Here is a 15,004-nt window from a genome sequence, read left to right as displayed (position 1 = left end):
GCATGTGGACGTCTCCCAATGGCCTCCATCAAAATCAGATTGATTGCAACCTGTGTAATCATCGTTGGCGAAGTTCAGCCGTTGCAATAAAAACCTTTCCTGGTGCCGACTGCAGCGCTGATCATGACGCCTTGCAGATAAGATCAAGATCAAATTCCGTAGCATTAAAGGAGATGTCTCGAGGAAGCAGTGATTTTTTTTTTTTTGCCCAGTTCCCCTAATTAAACATACATTACTAATTACCCCTGTAAATGACTTTCCTAGCTGGTTTGTACTTACCGGTCCAGCGTTTCAGCAACTTATAAAAGTTTCCCCAAGATGGCCGCCGGCTCTTTCCCCGTCGCTAGCTGCAGCCCGACGTGCGCGCTCCCGAGACGCTGCCAGCTGTGTCTCCATGGCAACCGGACGTCCCGCAGCCGCCGACCAGACGTCCCGCAGCCGCCGACCAGACGCCCCGCAGCCGCCGACCAGTCACCCACCGCCAGGCAGCAGGTAACCGGCGCTAGCCCCCGGCTCCCCAGCGCTACGCTCCCGGCTGCCCAGCGCTAGACCCTCAGCCCAGGTGAAGGCCCCGGAGCCCAGGTGAAGGCCCCGGAGCCCAGCGCTAGGTTCCGGAGCCCAGCGCTAGGTTCCGGAGCCCAGGTGAACATCACCCCCGACCCATCACTTACCCCCCTGGCCAAGCGCTAATTCCCCCGGCCTAGCGACAGCCCCCCCATCGCAGCGACAGCCCCCCCCGGCCTAGCGACAGCCCCCCCCATCGCAGCGGCAACCCCCCCCATCGCAGCGACAGCCCCCCCCCATCGCAGCGACAGCGACGACAGCCCCCCCCCCCCCCCCCGGCGCAGCGGCAGCTGCCCCGGCCCATCACTTACCTGGACGGCTTCTCCGGACAGCTCGGCAGCTCTGCACCTTCCTCTAACAGAGGAAGGTACAGAATGGCCGCTCCAGCGCGCTCCCGAGCAGTGACAGCTCGTCTGCGCATGCGCAGAAGAGCTGTAGCGGGAAGCACACTGAAGCGGCTCGTGCTGAAAGGAGAAGACCGGACTGCGCAAGCGCGTCTAAAAAAGCAAGCTGCCAGCGAATTTAGACGGAACCATGGAGACGGGGACGCTAGCAACGGAGCAGGTAAGTGAATAACTTCTGTATGGCTCATATTTAATGCACAATGTACATTACAAAGTGCATTAATATGGCCATACAGAAGTGCTGAACCCCACTTGGTTTCGCGGGCCACCCCCTCAAGTAATGTGAAAATTTGACACACCTAAAATCCCCCAATCATACACTATGGAGGTAGCAAACCGAACTGCTTGACACAGAAAAGCATCCAGAGGAACTACAGCAGATATACAGTCCACAGTTATGGAAACAGTCAGTAAGTATCTCACTTAACAGGAAAAACGACGCTATTGGTTGTCCGTGCAAATCCACAGGAGAGCCGATGAAAGAAGAGCGGCAAAGGCGGCCGGCAACAAAGACGAAGTTCGGCAACTAAATGCTGATGTTCAGCGAGCGGCAAGGAAGGACAAGGAGATGGACTGGATGAGCGCTGCAACCAACCCCAAGCAGGAGCCGTGAAAGGCCGTATGTGAGGCCTATTCTCACAGGTCAAGATGGCCCAAAAACCTTTCTTAGCACGCAACGGTACGATCAGAGGCAAAAATGGGAAGGAACTGAATGACCAACAGAGGATCAAGGATGGGTGGAGGGAATACTCAGAGGAACTGTATGCTGCAGCCATGTACCGGGACCATTGTATGAGGTGGAGCCGCCATTATGGAGTCAGAAGTGGCTATGGCAATGAATCGACTAGCCAAAAAGAAAGCACCAGGCATAATAATAATCTGTATTTGTATAGCGCCAACATATTCCGCAGCGCTTACATGGACAGGGGGATACAGAAAGACAAAAGTACAAACATTACAGAACCACGGTTACATAGTAATCAGCTGATGGAAACAATAGGGGTGCGGGTCCTGCTCCAACGAGCTTACATACTACAAGTAATGGGGTGATACAGAAGGTAAAGGGGATGGAGATGTGCACTGTATGGTGGGGTGGAGGTGGAGGTGTGCACTGTATGGCGGGGTGGAGAGTGAGGGATTATAGACACATAGACAATGGTCAGACATTTAGCCGTGTGATGGCAGAATCGGAGTGACTGCAGGAGCGGTTTATGATGGCTAGCAGGGATTGCAGTCAGTAGGTCAGGGAGCATGTTAGCAGGCAGAGTACAGAGGGGTTTGTTTAGGGAATTCGGTATGCCTCTCTAAAGATCTCTCTCTCCCCCCGCTCCCCGCCGGCACCCGAATCTTTAGAGACGAGCGGGCAGGTACTCGCATAAGGCACTGCTCGCTCATCTCTAGTGTGAACGCTTCTCTGCTCTCCTCATCCGGCCGCCACCTGATGCTGATCTGACCCTTACCTTTCCTGGGAACCATGTCCTACAGCTGAGGGAATGTCTGAGTGCAATGCATCATGTTTGTACTTACCTGCACTGGTGGAGCTGCAGCGGGGGTCTGCTCTGAGGATGCAGCGGGGGTCTGCTCTGAGGATACAGGGGCAGAGCAGCAGCCAATGAATGACTTTATGGAGGGGTGGAGATGGGCACGGTATGGTGAGCTGGAGAGTGAGCGATGTTATACACATAGACAATGGTCAGACATTTAGCCGTGTGACGGCAGAATCGGTATGACTGCAGGAGCGGTTTATGATAGCTAGCAGGGATTGCAGTCAGTAGGTCAGGGAGCATGTTATCAGGCGGAGTACAGAGAGGTTTGTTTAGGGAATTCGGTATGCCTCCCTGAAGAGGTGCGTTTTTAGAGCACTCCTGAAGTTCTGCGAGTCCTGGATTGCCCGGTAGCCTTTGGTAGTGCGTTCCAGAGGACTGGTGCTGCTCTGGAGAAGTCTTGGAGGCGGGAATGAGAAGTTCAAATTAAAGGGGCGCTTAGTCTGTTATCGTTAGCAGAGTGGAGAGCCCGGGCTGGGTGATGGAGTGAGATGAGGGAAGCAATATAGGGGGGCGCTGCGTTGTGGATGAGGGATACAATATAGGGGGCGCTGCGCTGTGGAGGGCTTTATGGATGAAGGTAGCGAGTTTAAATTCTGTATTAACGGGCAGCCAGTGCAGTGACCGGCACAGGGCAGAGGCGTCCGAGGAGCGGCTGGACAGGAAGATGAGCCTGGCTGCCGCATTCAGGATGGATTGGAGAGGGTAGAGTCTGGTGCGGGGGGGCGATCAGCAACGAGTTGTAATAATCGAGCCGGGAGTGGATGAGGGCAACAGTAAGCGTTTTTAGCGCGTCCGCGGTGAGGAAAGGGCGGATTCTTGCGATGTGCTTGAGGTGCAGCTGAGATGTTCGGGCCAGAGATTGGATGTAGGGGGTGAAGAAGAGATCAGAGTCGAATATGACCCCAAGGCAGCGGGCATGCTGGGAGTTATGGTGCCACACACTGAGATGGAGATGCCAGGATGAGGGCAGTTAGTAGAGGGTGGAAATACCAGGAGGTCAGTTTAAAGCGGTTTAGTTTTAGGTAAAAAGAGGACATAGTGTTAGAGACAGCGGACAGACAGTCATAGATAACATACCAGCTGAGCTATTGCTGCCCATACCAGTGCAAGCCATCACAGCGCTGTGCCAGCCAGTATGGGCATCCACACCATGGCCACAGGACTGGAAAAGATCTGTCTTCATCCCTCTGCCACAGGAAGGCAACTCCCAGTATTGCTCCAACTATCGAACAATGGCCCTCACTCCACATGCAAGCAAGAAAATTATACAGGAAGGACTGAGATCAGTAGTTGAAGCGGCGCCCCCTGATGTGCAGGCAGGACTCTGGTAACACTATATTGTAAACCTGCGATTGACCATGGAAAAAGCTCAGGAATACCAAAAGAATATCTACATGTGCTTCATCGACTGCATCAAGGCCTTTGACTGTGCCGACCATGACAAGCTATGGCGCCCCCTACAGGAGTTGGGCGTATTGTCACATCCAGTCAAGTTGATAAAATCACTTTATACCAATCAAGAAGCCCCTGTGAGAACACAGTATGGGGACACAGATAGGTTTGGGATCGGCAGAGGCGTCCAACATGGCTGCATCCTCCCACCCTTCTTGTATGCGGAAGTGATCAAGCGGAAAAAGGCCCTAGACGAATGGGAAATCGGGGTGAAAATAGGTGGCAGAAACATCAACAATCTCCATTATGTGGATAACACATCTCTGCTGGCAGAAACAGAAGCCGGTCTGAAGCCGCTGATATGGAAGATTAAAACAAATTGAAAAAATGGGCCTCTATCTGAATGTAAAGAAGACTAGAAGTATGACAACTGCAAAAAATGGCCAAATTCAGATCAAAATTGAAAATCACAGAAGGCGTGCGACACTTCATCTTCGTTGGCTCAAAAACTGCCCAGGCTGGAGAATCTATGAAGAGATAAAACGTAGGATGGCATTGGGGCGAAGCTAAACATGGACAAAATCTGGAAAAGTAGGGATATCGGTACAGCAACTAAATGCAGGACAGTGCAAACCACGTTTTCCCCAGAGCCATGTATGGATGTGAGAGCCAGACTGCAAGGGATGCCAATAGAAGGAGGATTGATGTGCTGGAATTGTGGTGCTGGTGAAAGCTGCTGTGTATGCCCTGGACAGCGAGAGTAACAAACAGAGAAGTCCTGAATTGTATAATACCCAATTTATCACTGAAGGGCCAGGCTCGGACTCATGGAGGACAAGGCGGCCAGGCTCGGACTCATGGAGGACAAGGCGGCCAGGCTCGGACTCATGGAGGACAAGGCGGCCAGGCTCGGACTCATGGAGGACAAGGCGGCCAGGCTCGGACTCATGGAGGACAAGGCGGCCAGGCTCGGACTCATGGAGGACAAGGCGGCCAGGCTCGGACTCATGGAGGACAAGGCGGCCAGGCTCGGACTCATGGAGGACAAGGCGGCCAGGCTCGGACTCATGGAGGACAAGGCGGCCAGGCTCGGACTCATGGAGGACAAGGCGGCCAGGCTCGGACTCATGGAGGACAAGGCGGCCAGGCTCGGACTCATGGAGGACAAGGCGGCCAGACTCGGACTCATGGAGGACAAGGCGGCCAGACTCGGACTCATGGAGGACAAGGCGGCCAGACTCGGACTCATGGAGGACAAGGCGGCCAGACTCGGACTCATGGAGGACAAGGCGGCCAGACTCGGACTCATGGAGGACAAGGCGGCCAGACTCGGACTCATGGAGGACAAGGCGGCCAGACTCGGACTCATGGAGGACAAGGCGGCCAGACTCGGACTCATGGAGGACAAGGCGGCCAGACTCGGACTCATGGAGGACAAGGCGGCCAGACTCGGACTCATGGAGGACAAGGCGGCCAGACTCGGACTCATGGAGGACAAGGCGGCCAGACTCGGACTCATGGAGGACAAGGCGGCCAGACTCGGACTCATGGAGGACAAGACAGGTAGATGTAATCTGGGGAATACGTGCAGCATCGGGAGGAAGAGGCGCTCGCCTTCCATCCTCACCTCAGGCCATATTTACACGGGCGAGAAACTCACTGGTAACGATACTTAATCTGCGATATCAACACGAGTACAATGCGCTATTGCAAGAAAAACGCTTCACATCGCGGTACATACGTTAAAATCACATGTTTCAATAAGTAAAATGTTTAACCGCACTCGCACGTACACGCAAGTCTCATGTCAGGGCGATGCAATTTTCACTCAACCGCAGCAAATAAGGACCCGCTTCAGTTTTTCCATTTTGCACTGTGCGGGCGTAATCAGATGGGCGCACGCGCAAGTAAACGCGCCGCGACGAAGCGTTAGTTGCACATTAACCGGGGTTTTTTGTTTTTTTGAACCATTCAAACTCCGCGCTAGTGTGCTTGAGTTTGGGGGGAAAAAAAGCAGGAAGGTCGGTCCCGCCTTATCTTTTCTGGCCGTACTATTAACGGGCGTGAATACCGCGAATGAAAACGAAACTGTTGAAATGAAGAGTTTTGTTTCGTCCAGTTACCTTCTGTGATTATCGCAGCCGTATAGCGGGACAAGAACACGCCCGTGCGAAGAAGCGATTTTTCTCACGCAAGTTCTGTCCAATAGCGATATGAACCCAACGTGACCCTCCAAAGGAAAGAATATTCCCCATAAATGTATTCACGGAAGCGCGAGATTAAAGAATCGCTGCACGGCTTATTCTTCGGTTATTCCTCACAAAGAATTGCCCATTATTTTCTAGCGCACTCGCGTACAATGTGATTCGCATACGATGTGATTCGCGTACGATGTGATTCGCATACGATGTGATTCGCGTACAATGTGATTCGCATACGATGTGATTCGCATACGATGTGATTCGCGTACAATGTGATTCGCATACGATGTGATGCGATTTTTACCATTTTAATTATCGGAAGCATGTGTGATTTTTCTAACGCATGTTAGGCGCGCACATGATGGTCGCCGCTACACGGATGTGGTGTGATACGTCTTTATTATAAAAGCTAGTCGCAGTGAAAACCGCATGTTTATGAGCGTGACGTCAGTCGGAGTCTCTGGGACTGATACACTCTCACCCTGCAGATGCAGCTTGGATACAATCTGTCCAGGTGACACTGATACATTGTAGCGGCGCGGCCAGGACAGCCGGCTGCTGGATGTTCCTATTCAATGACAGTGAGCAGAGCTCTTGAGAATGGTTACAGCAGCTCTTATGATCTGATGTCACTTACTGGACCGGCGCTTTAGTACTGCGCTCCCCGCGCCGCGCATGACTCCATCGTACCGCTGTGTCTGCACGTCTCGCGGTAACTTGTTCCGGTCGGCGCACATTCAGAAGAAATCACAGGAGACGTTCTAAAGGACAAATCAGAAGACGAGGAATCGCAAGCTGCTCAATATGGCCGAGCCGCGCAGAAGTGTACAAAGAAGGCGGCGGAGACGAGACTGACCTCCTACAGGAATCGCCTACTGCTTTCCTCAGACGGGAAGATCCCCCCCACATGTATCCGGACGACGGCCGCCATGAACAGCGGATTACCCGCAGCTATGAAGTACGCACACGGCCGCGTTATCGCTTCTGCAGGAGCCATTCGCTCCATAAAGCCGCCTTCACACGACCGGATGCGTAGGCACATATAATCATTGCCGCGATCGAGTCCTGATCTTTCTTTGTGTATTTCATCCCATTCCCACGGGGCGCCGCGTGAACGGTAAATACGCTGAAGCGATGGAAGCCAACGGACGGCAGAAATCCTCGGAGTGACAATTAATGCCTAATTCTTCTCCCAGCGCGGTCCACAGGGTAACTCCTCCCCCTCCCTTTTTTCCATCTGCCATAGAAGCCTATGGGAGCTCACTGCGTAGCACGGCGAAAGATAGAGCAAGACCCATCTCTTAACGTGGCGGATAAGACCGGTCGCTGAGGGGCTAAGGTTTATGCGACAAAAATCGCTCATCTGAATGAACCCTTTGGCATCCAGGGCGTCGCGCCGTCGCGTTTTTTTGGTAGTTTTTTAACATGCCGAAATACCTGCGTAAATACGGTCATGTGAATAAGCCCCGATGTAAAGAGGCGCCATTTCTAACATAACACAATTCAATTCCTCGTCATTTTCACGGCATCCGCTCTCTCTGTAAGGTTGTGTTCGCACAGGCGAGCGCAAACTCGGGCCAATATCGCAACCGTAAACTGGTGATTTTGTGACGTTTTGCTTACGTTCGTCTGAAGCCGCCCTTCTGCGTGCGGAATTACAATTTGGGGAATCCCGACTTGGCCCGTTGGGGGTAGAATCGCGGGTCGGCATCAAGAGTCGCAGCAGAAAACCACAGATTTTACATGTTTTTACAGGCGGAATTCATTGCGAAGATTCTGCGGCGATTCTGCGATATCCGTCACACGACATCGGCGGCGGACATTGAGGTTTCTGGCAGGAGATCTCGGACATCTACAGACGCCACTTACTGGCGTCCATCACCAACCGGCTGCCGCGGACCGCGCACAGAATGCTTCTCCGTATGGATTATAACCGCTGCGCTATTCCATAAACCTTGACCGATTCCACCCACACTGGCCGCCGTCAGGTGAATGGCGCTCTGTGGGTCCGTGTGCGCATTTGTCTTTCCAGCGCTCGCAGTAAACACGGTGTGAAGAGAGCCTCCGCCACGCTCACACGGACTGTAATGCCGCAGGCATGTAGAGTTCACAGCAAATCCAAGAAAGTCTTCATTGGCTTACAACTGAAATCCGCGCAATTGTCTACGTGGCGCAGATTTTTCCCTCAATGTCTTGATGCAGAGTCCGTGCGATCCGTGACACGTTTTCCACATGCGGATTATCTCCGTGCCGCCGTTCGTCCCAAAGTGAAAAACTGCAGCAAAGCTTCACATTTAAATGTGCGCTTAATGCCGCGATCTTCACGGAAATCCACATCACATTTTTCTGGCGCCGATTTCATCCGTGTGCCCACGCCGGCCACGCTGAGGTCCTCTTAGTGAAACAATGCTTCCATTCACTAACAGCAAGCAAAAATCTGAAAACGGGTGAAAAACGGAAACAAAAAAAATCAATGCGAACCCCCATAACGGGGTTTTATCTCCAGGGAGGATCCCTTTAAGGCGACACTCGAAAAACGTCACGACTGGATAAAATAATTCATGATTTAGCGGCTTTATAAATCGCCGTCGCAGCTGATTACCACGGATGTGACCGCGGCGCTAAACGCTGACCGGGATGCAACGAGGAGGATCCCGCGGGGGCATACGGACGGCTTAAAGGGTTGTAATACCTGGAGTCAATTCTGAGACAGAGGGGGCGCTATAATAGGTGAAAGACACAGGGTACACCATCTTGGCACAACCCCTTTAAGGTGGAAACATCCCTTTAAATGGAGCCGTTCCCAGCCGGACGCTGTGAGAGTGCTGCTGCGTTCACATGGGCCATTTATAAGTGTGACATCTGACCGGTCGTATTCACACGACGCTTTTCACGTGCGTTGGGAGAAGTACACAACGTGCACGAAAATACAACCCATGATGTCCAAATCAAAGCCCCTATTAACGGGCGCTCTTCCTCTCGGGCGCTATTGTTGGGCGATCTCGCCCGTTGTTTTCTATGGGACTTCACGTGATGCCATTTTTCCCGGGTGTCAGGCAAAAAGCGCCAATTTCTCTAACCAATATCACACTGGATGCAGCCTGAGGTGGAGAACATCCGTCCGGCGGCGATTCGCGTCGCCCTCGACCTAACACGGATTATTTACGATCAGTGAAATGGCAATCAGCGGGCGGTGGGCTTCTACCCTGTGGCACTATTAATGAAAGGTTTGCCCACCCTTAGAGCATGGCACAGGGGGCACCATCACTGCCTCGTTCCTGTGGGTCTGACCACATAGACCCCCACCCATCTACTACGTCCTGCGGCACCCGCTGCACAGAGAACGTACCTAAATGGCGCTGCGTCGCCGTTCCCTCGGCCGTGGGTTCACGGGACCCAACTGTGGAAAGAAACCGCTGAATAGGGATTGTACCCCTTTGTTTATGATGGGGGTCCCAAGAGCCGGACCCCGCTGATCACAACAGGAATACCCTATTATGGCCCCCTGCGTACATATAAAACCCGGACCTGAGCGTACAATATCCCCCCTCTCGTTGGCTGAGATATGGGGGGCTTCTGTACGGCTCGCACGCCGTAGAGCTTCTGTGGTCATCTGTGACAGCGAGGGCGCACCGCGCTCACAGGGGACGCCGCGCTAAAGGTCAAGGAATCTGGCCCTGCAACGGAAGAAAATGGCCAGCAACCCCCCTATGTCCAACACACGAAGAGCGAGGGCTGAGTGCGCACTGCGTTTAGCGTAGGCGACGGGAAAAGCTCCTGTCGTACCTGTTAAATATATCCCCAATCACCTGACAGCGACCAGCAGCGCCCTCATAGCCTCCGTCAGGGTTGTTCGCGCTGGCACGTTATTTGTACAACCGTATAGTAAAGCGCGGCAGATGGCCCCCATAGACGCAACCGCTGCGAAGGAAAAAAACGTTTACTGCACTTTTTTAATAATGGGGCCCGATGGAAGCCGCTGTACGACCTCAGTGTCCGGCCGTCACCGGCGATGGGAGCCGTGAACGCTACTTGTATGGCTGTACGGTGGGAGGACCCCGCATCTCAGCATCCGGCGAGCGCGACGCGAGGTTGTATTGGCGCTGTGAGTATTTTATAAAAATGTCCGAACCTTCCGAATATCGTACAGTACGAAGCGAGATAAATCAATCTTGACACGAAAAAAAGGCTTCACGTCCGGCGCAAATCTGTCCTGAAAACCCGGACAAATTAGCGCAGCATGCTGTAACATTTCAAGGAGAATGGCGGACAAACGCTGGTATAGTTATTGGGTCGGTTCGGCGCCGTTTGCTTCTGTCCGGACGGATCCACTCACACGTTTCCTGCGTTTTGCTCATTCACACGTATTCTGCATCCGTATTATGGACGCAGTTTTTACGGATGTAATAAGAGCAGTGAACGCCGCGGCGCTGCGTATTCTACGTGTTTCACATCCTGTTGTGCCGCCCATTACTGCCCCACAAGTCCAGGATTTGTTCTTCGTGTGACTTTTTTTTGTGCGTGTAACAAAAACAGTGAATATTCGCAAAAAAAGCCTGAGCACCAAATAGGCATAAAACCGTAGAACGTTCACCACCTGCAGACATCCGCGTGACCCCGAGACAGCAGAACACAACGCCAAAAGTGTGACGACCCCAAGGAGACGTCACCGCGCACAAAGTGTCACACAGAGGTGATGCATCAACAGGGAAGAGACGAAAGAAACAGCAGCGAGCGGTGACATCAGGGCTGCGGTGACATCAGGGCTGCGGTGACATCAGGGCTGCGGTGACATCAGGGCTGCGGTGACATCAGGGCTGCGGTAACATCAGTACAGCGATGACATCAGGGCTGCGGTGACATCAGGGCTGCGGTGACATCAGGGCTGCGGTAACATCAGGGCTGCGGTAACATCAGGGCTGCGGTGACATCAGGGCTGCGGTAACATCAGGGCTGCGGTGACATCAGGGCTGCGGTAACATCAGTACAGCGGTGACATCAGGGCTGCGGTGACATCAGTACAGCGGTGACATCAGGGCTGCGGTGACATCAGGGCTGTGGTGACATCAGTACAGTGGTGACATCACGGCTGCAGTGACATCAGGGCTGCAGTGACATCAGTACAGCGGTGACATCAGGGCTGCAGTGACATCAGTACAGCGGTGACATCACAGCTGCAGTGACATCAGTACAGCGGTGACAGGGCTGCAGTGACATCCCGGCTGCAGTGACATCAGTACAGCGGTGACATGAGGGCTGTGGTGACATCACGGCTGCAGTGACATCAGGGCTGCAGTGACATCAGTACAGCGGTGACATCACAGCTGCAGTGACATCAGTACAGCGGTGACATCAGGGCTGCAGTGACATCAGTGCAGCGGTGACATCACAGCTGCAGTGACATCAGGGCTGCAGTGACATCAGGGCTGTGGTGACATCACGGCTGCAGTGACATCAGTACAGCGGTGACATCAGGGCTGCGGTGACATCAGGGCTGCGGTGACATCAGGGCTGCGGTGACATCAGTACAGCGGTGACATCACGGCTGCAGTGACATCAGTACAGCGGTGGCATCTGGGCTGCGGTGACATCAGGGCTGCGGTGATATCAGTACAGCGGTGACATCAGGGCTGTGGTGACATCACGGCTGCAGTGACATCACGGCTGCGGTGACATCAGTACAGCGGTGACATCACGGCTGCAGTGACATCACGGCTGCGGTGACATCAGTACAGCGGTGACATCAGGGCTGTGGTGACATCACGGCTGCAGTGACAGCAGGGCTGCGGGTGACATCACGGCTGCGGTGACATCAGTACAGCGGTGACATCACGGCTGCAGTGACATCAGGGCTGCGGGTGACATCAGGGCTGCGGTGACATCAGGGCTGCGGGTGACATCAGGGCTGTGGTGATTCCTCTGTGTCCCCCTGCCTGAGACCCACCTGCCTCGCAGGGTCCGCCACCTACAGATGTATCCGGGGGGCTGCAGCACTGCAGACTGCTGCACCCCCTCCCCCTATGGATGCTATACGGTCCCCCCTGGCTCTGCACCAATCCCCCCAATAGATGCTATAATGCCCCTTTGCGGTGCATTGCCGCCGGGGGCGGACGCTGCAGAACCTCTTGGCTGTACCTGTCCGGCCTGCGCTGGAGGGTCCCGGGAGGCCTCCTGGCCGGAGCGCTGCCGCAGAGCCTGGCACTGCCCGGGAGGCGCCATGCTGGGCCGGATGGAGAGAAGCCCCCGGGGGCCGCGGCTGTCACTGCCGACTAACGGGAGCCCCGACTGCGCCTGCACGACCCCCACAATGGCCGCCAATGAGCGGAGGAGGGGAGCGGAGACCACCAATGACCGAGCGCCGCCGAGCACCAATCACAGGGCGAGGAGGGGGCGCCGGGCCGGGCACAAGGATTAACCCCCCGGTACCCTGCGCCCCCTGTGCCAGGATGCCGCACTCGGGGGACACTGTCGGCATGTATCCCAGCCTGGCACAGGGGGAGAAGGGGGCCAGTCAGCCTGGCACAGAGAGAGATAGGGGCATAGTAAATAAGCCTGGCACAGCAGGGAGGAAGGGGGGCAGTCAGCCTGGGACAGGGAGGGAGATAGGGGCACAAGAAGGGAGTCTGGCATGGGGGCAGAGTAAGCCTAGCACAGGGAGGGATGGTGGCATAGTAAGTAAGCCTGGCACTGGGAGGGATGGTGGCACAGTAAACCAGTCTGGCAGAGATGCACCAAAAACCAAAAGAGAATCTGCCCTATTGTGTGCCCCCCGGCCTGCGGGGCACCTCGTTACGTTCAGTCCGGGCACGCTGTGCTGCTGGTTGAGTGGCGACCGCAAATATTAGACCCGCAGCACATAGGTGACGCCATACTGTAGCTGCGACCGCCCTACTAGTATACAGCGCTCCCCCAACCGCCCTGCGAGTATACAGCGCTCCCCTGACCACCCTGCGAGTATACAGCGCTCCCCCAACCGCCCTGCGAGTATACAGCGCTCCCCCAACCGCCCTGCGAGTATACAGCGCTCCCCTGATCGACCTGCCAGTATACAGCGCTCCCCTGACCACCCTGCGAGTATACAGCGCTCCGCCGACCACCCTGCGAGTATACAGCGCTCCCCCGACTGCCCTACTAGTATACAGCGCTCTCTTGACCACCCTGCGAGTATACAGCGCTCCCCCGACCACCCTGCAAGTATACAGCGCTCCCCTGACAACCCTGCGAGTGTACAGCGCTCCCCTGACAACCCTGCGAGTGTACAGCGCTCCCCTGACCGCCCTGCGAGTATACAGCGCTCCCCTGACCACCCTGCGAGTATACAGCGCTCCGCCGACCACCCTGCAGAGTTGGGCTCCTTTCAGAACCGCAGCAACTTGTGGCATAGTTTTCACTGGGTAATGAAACCCTCCTGCAGGAATATCGGCCCCCGCGGACAGGAAGCTTCTTGTACTTACCGCAGATTAGATGGCGGTGCTGACATGTTCCTACCAGCTGACAGGAAGGGGTCAGCGATTCATGCTGCTTGTGCCAAATTCTGACCTCCCATCAGCAACAGACCCATCTGACCAGGAGATGTTTTCCCGCTGCTCAGTGATACAAGTTTTGCGCTCTTTTGCCCGCTGGAGTCTTTCTGTTTCGCTTAGACACAATGGCGCTGGAACTGGTCGTCTGCTGTTATACCATCCGTGCGGAGGAACGGCGAGTTGTGCGTTCGGACACGTTAGTTGGAGCTCCAGCGTTGTATTCAGCTGACTGTGCAGCCTGTTGGTCAGAGCGATTCCTGACATCCTCCTCCGACCCCTTTCAGTGATGAGTTGCTTCTGTCCACAAGATTCGCTGGATGTTTCCCTCGATCGCGCCATTCTCTGTATACTCTCCACACCGTTACATGAGAAACCCCCTGCGGTTGGCGGTGAGACCCCGGCTAGTCCAGCACCGATGACCGGCCTCGTTGGAAGTCGCTCCGATCGCTGGATCTTCCATCTAATGTGGATTCACACTGAAACTGATCCGCGGAATACTTGTCACGTGACTTTATGCCGCACTCCGGGGTCACGGGGGAATTACCATACAGGGGGCGCCAATCATGAGAGGGCCGGGGGGTGTAATAAAGGGTCCGTTTAGTGTAGATTGCACTACGTGTGATAGAACTGGTGGAAGTCACTTCTGGGTCAGAATCGCCCTCTGGTGCCGACCACTGACCCTATCACCCAGCCGCCCCCTTGAGCTCAGGTCTATAGAGTTTACTGACAATGTCCGTTTAAATAACCATTAAATATCAACCAAAGGATGCGGCAGCGCGTGACCGGAGCCGGCCGGATTCAATCATTAATGTCTGCAGAGCCTCGCACTGGTCGCAGCACGTTCCTTACCCTTAGAGGGGTCTTTCTACCAATAATATTAGGTCTACCATCAATGTCTGATCAGTGGGGTCTGACCGCTGCGCCACCCAAAACTCAGGACTGGGAAGCCTGCGTCTGGGGATTATAAATATTACCAGGCATGGCGTCCCTATAATTATATCAGCACCAGCCAATAATACCCCTCATGATGGTGCCAGGCATGGTACCCCCTCACAGTGCCAGCAGTAATGGCTGCGAGGAGGAAGTTACATGAGAAGAGACAATCATCTGCCCTTAAGCCGGAGAGATGCACACAGGCTTAAGAGATATAGCTGATGCCTGCTGCTCTTGACTGTAGGGGGCGCAACCCCACCATGGATTTTATTCCTATTTTTCCATCTGGTGTTGGGTTGCCTCCGCAGCCGCTTTCCACCAGATTGCTATAGATGTGTTTAAAGATTTGCCTCCATTTCCTGAGGAGCTTCACATAGTGATGGTGGATGATGGGTGCGTTGGGCGCACGGATACGGTGTTCTAGTTCATCCCGCTTGATG

At 54.5% G+C, this 15,004-nt stretch overlaps 1 protein-coding gene across 5 annotated transcripts in view; it reads right to left on the bottom strand.

The window, feature by feature from the left end:
- Nucleotides 1-15,004, bottom strand: part of ST3GAL3 (ST3 beta-galactoside alpha-2,3-sialyltransferase 3) — a 277,669-nt gene that overhangs the window by 255,659 nt on the left and 7,006 nt on the right. For 4 of the 5 annotated variants that reach the window (XM_066597938.1, XM_066597942.1, XM_066597940.1 and 1 more), the window contains exon 1: nt 12,244-12,415. The exons of the other annotated variant lie outside the window; for it this stretch is intronic. The gene's annotated coding sequence lies outside the window, so the exon portion shown is untranslated. Of the gene's footprint in view, nt 1-12,243; nt 12,416-15,004 lie in introns of those variants that run through there. 5 annotated transcript variants of the gene reach the window in all.

This window comes from Eleutherodactylus coqui, chromosome 3 (assembly GCF_035609145.1).
Source record: "Eleutherodactylus coqui strain aEleCoq1 chromosome 3, aEleCoq1.hap1, whole genome shotgun sequence".
NCBI classification, from domain to species: Eukaryota; Metazoa; Chordata; class Amphibia; order Anura; family Eleutherodactylidae; genus Eleutherodactylus; species Eleutherodactylus coqui.
The sequence above is the reverse complement of the archived record's forward strand: the minus strand, read 5'-3'. Positions and strand labels throughout refer to the sequence as shown.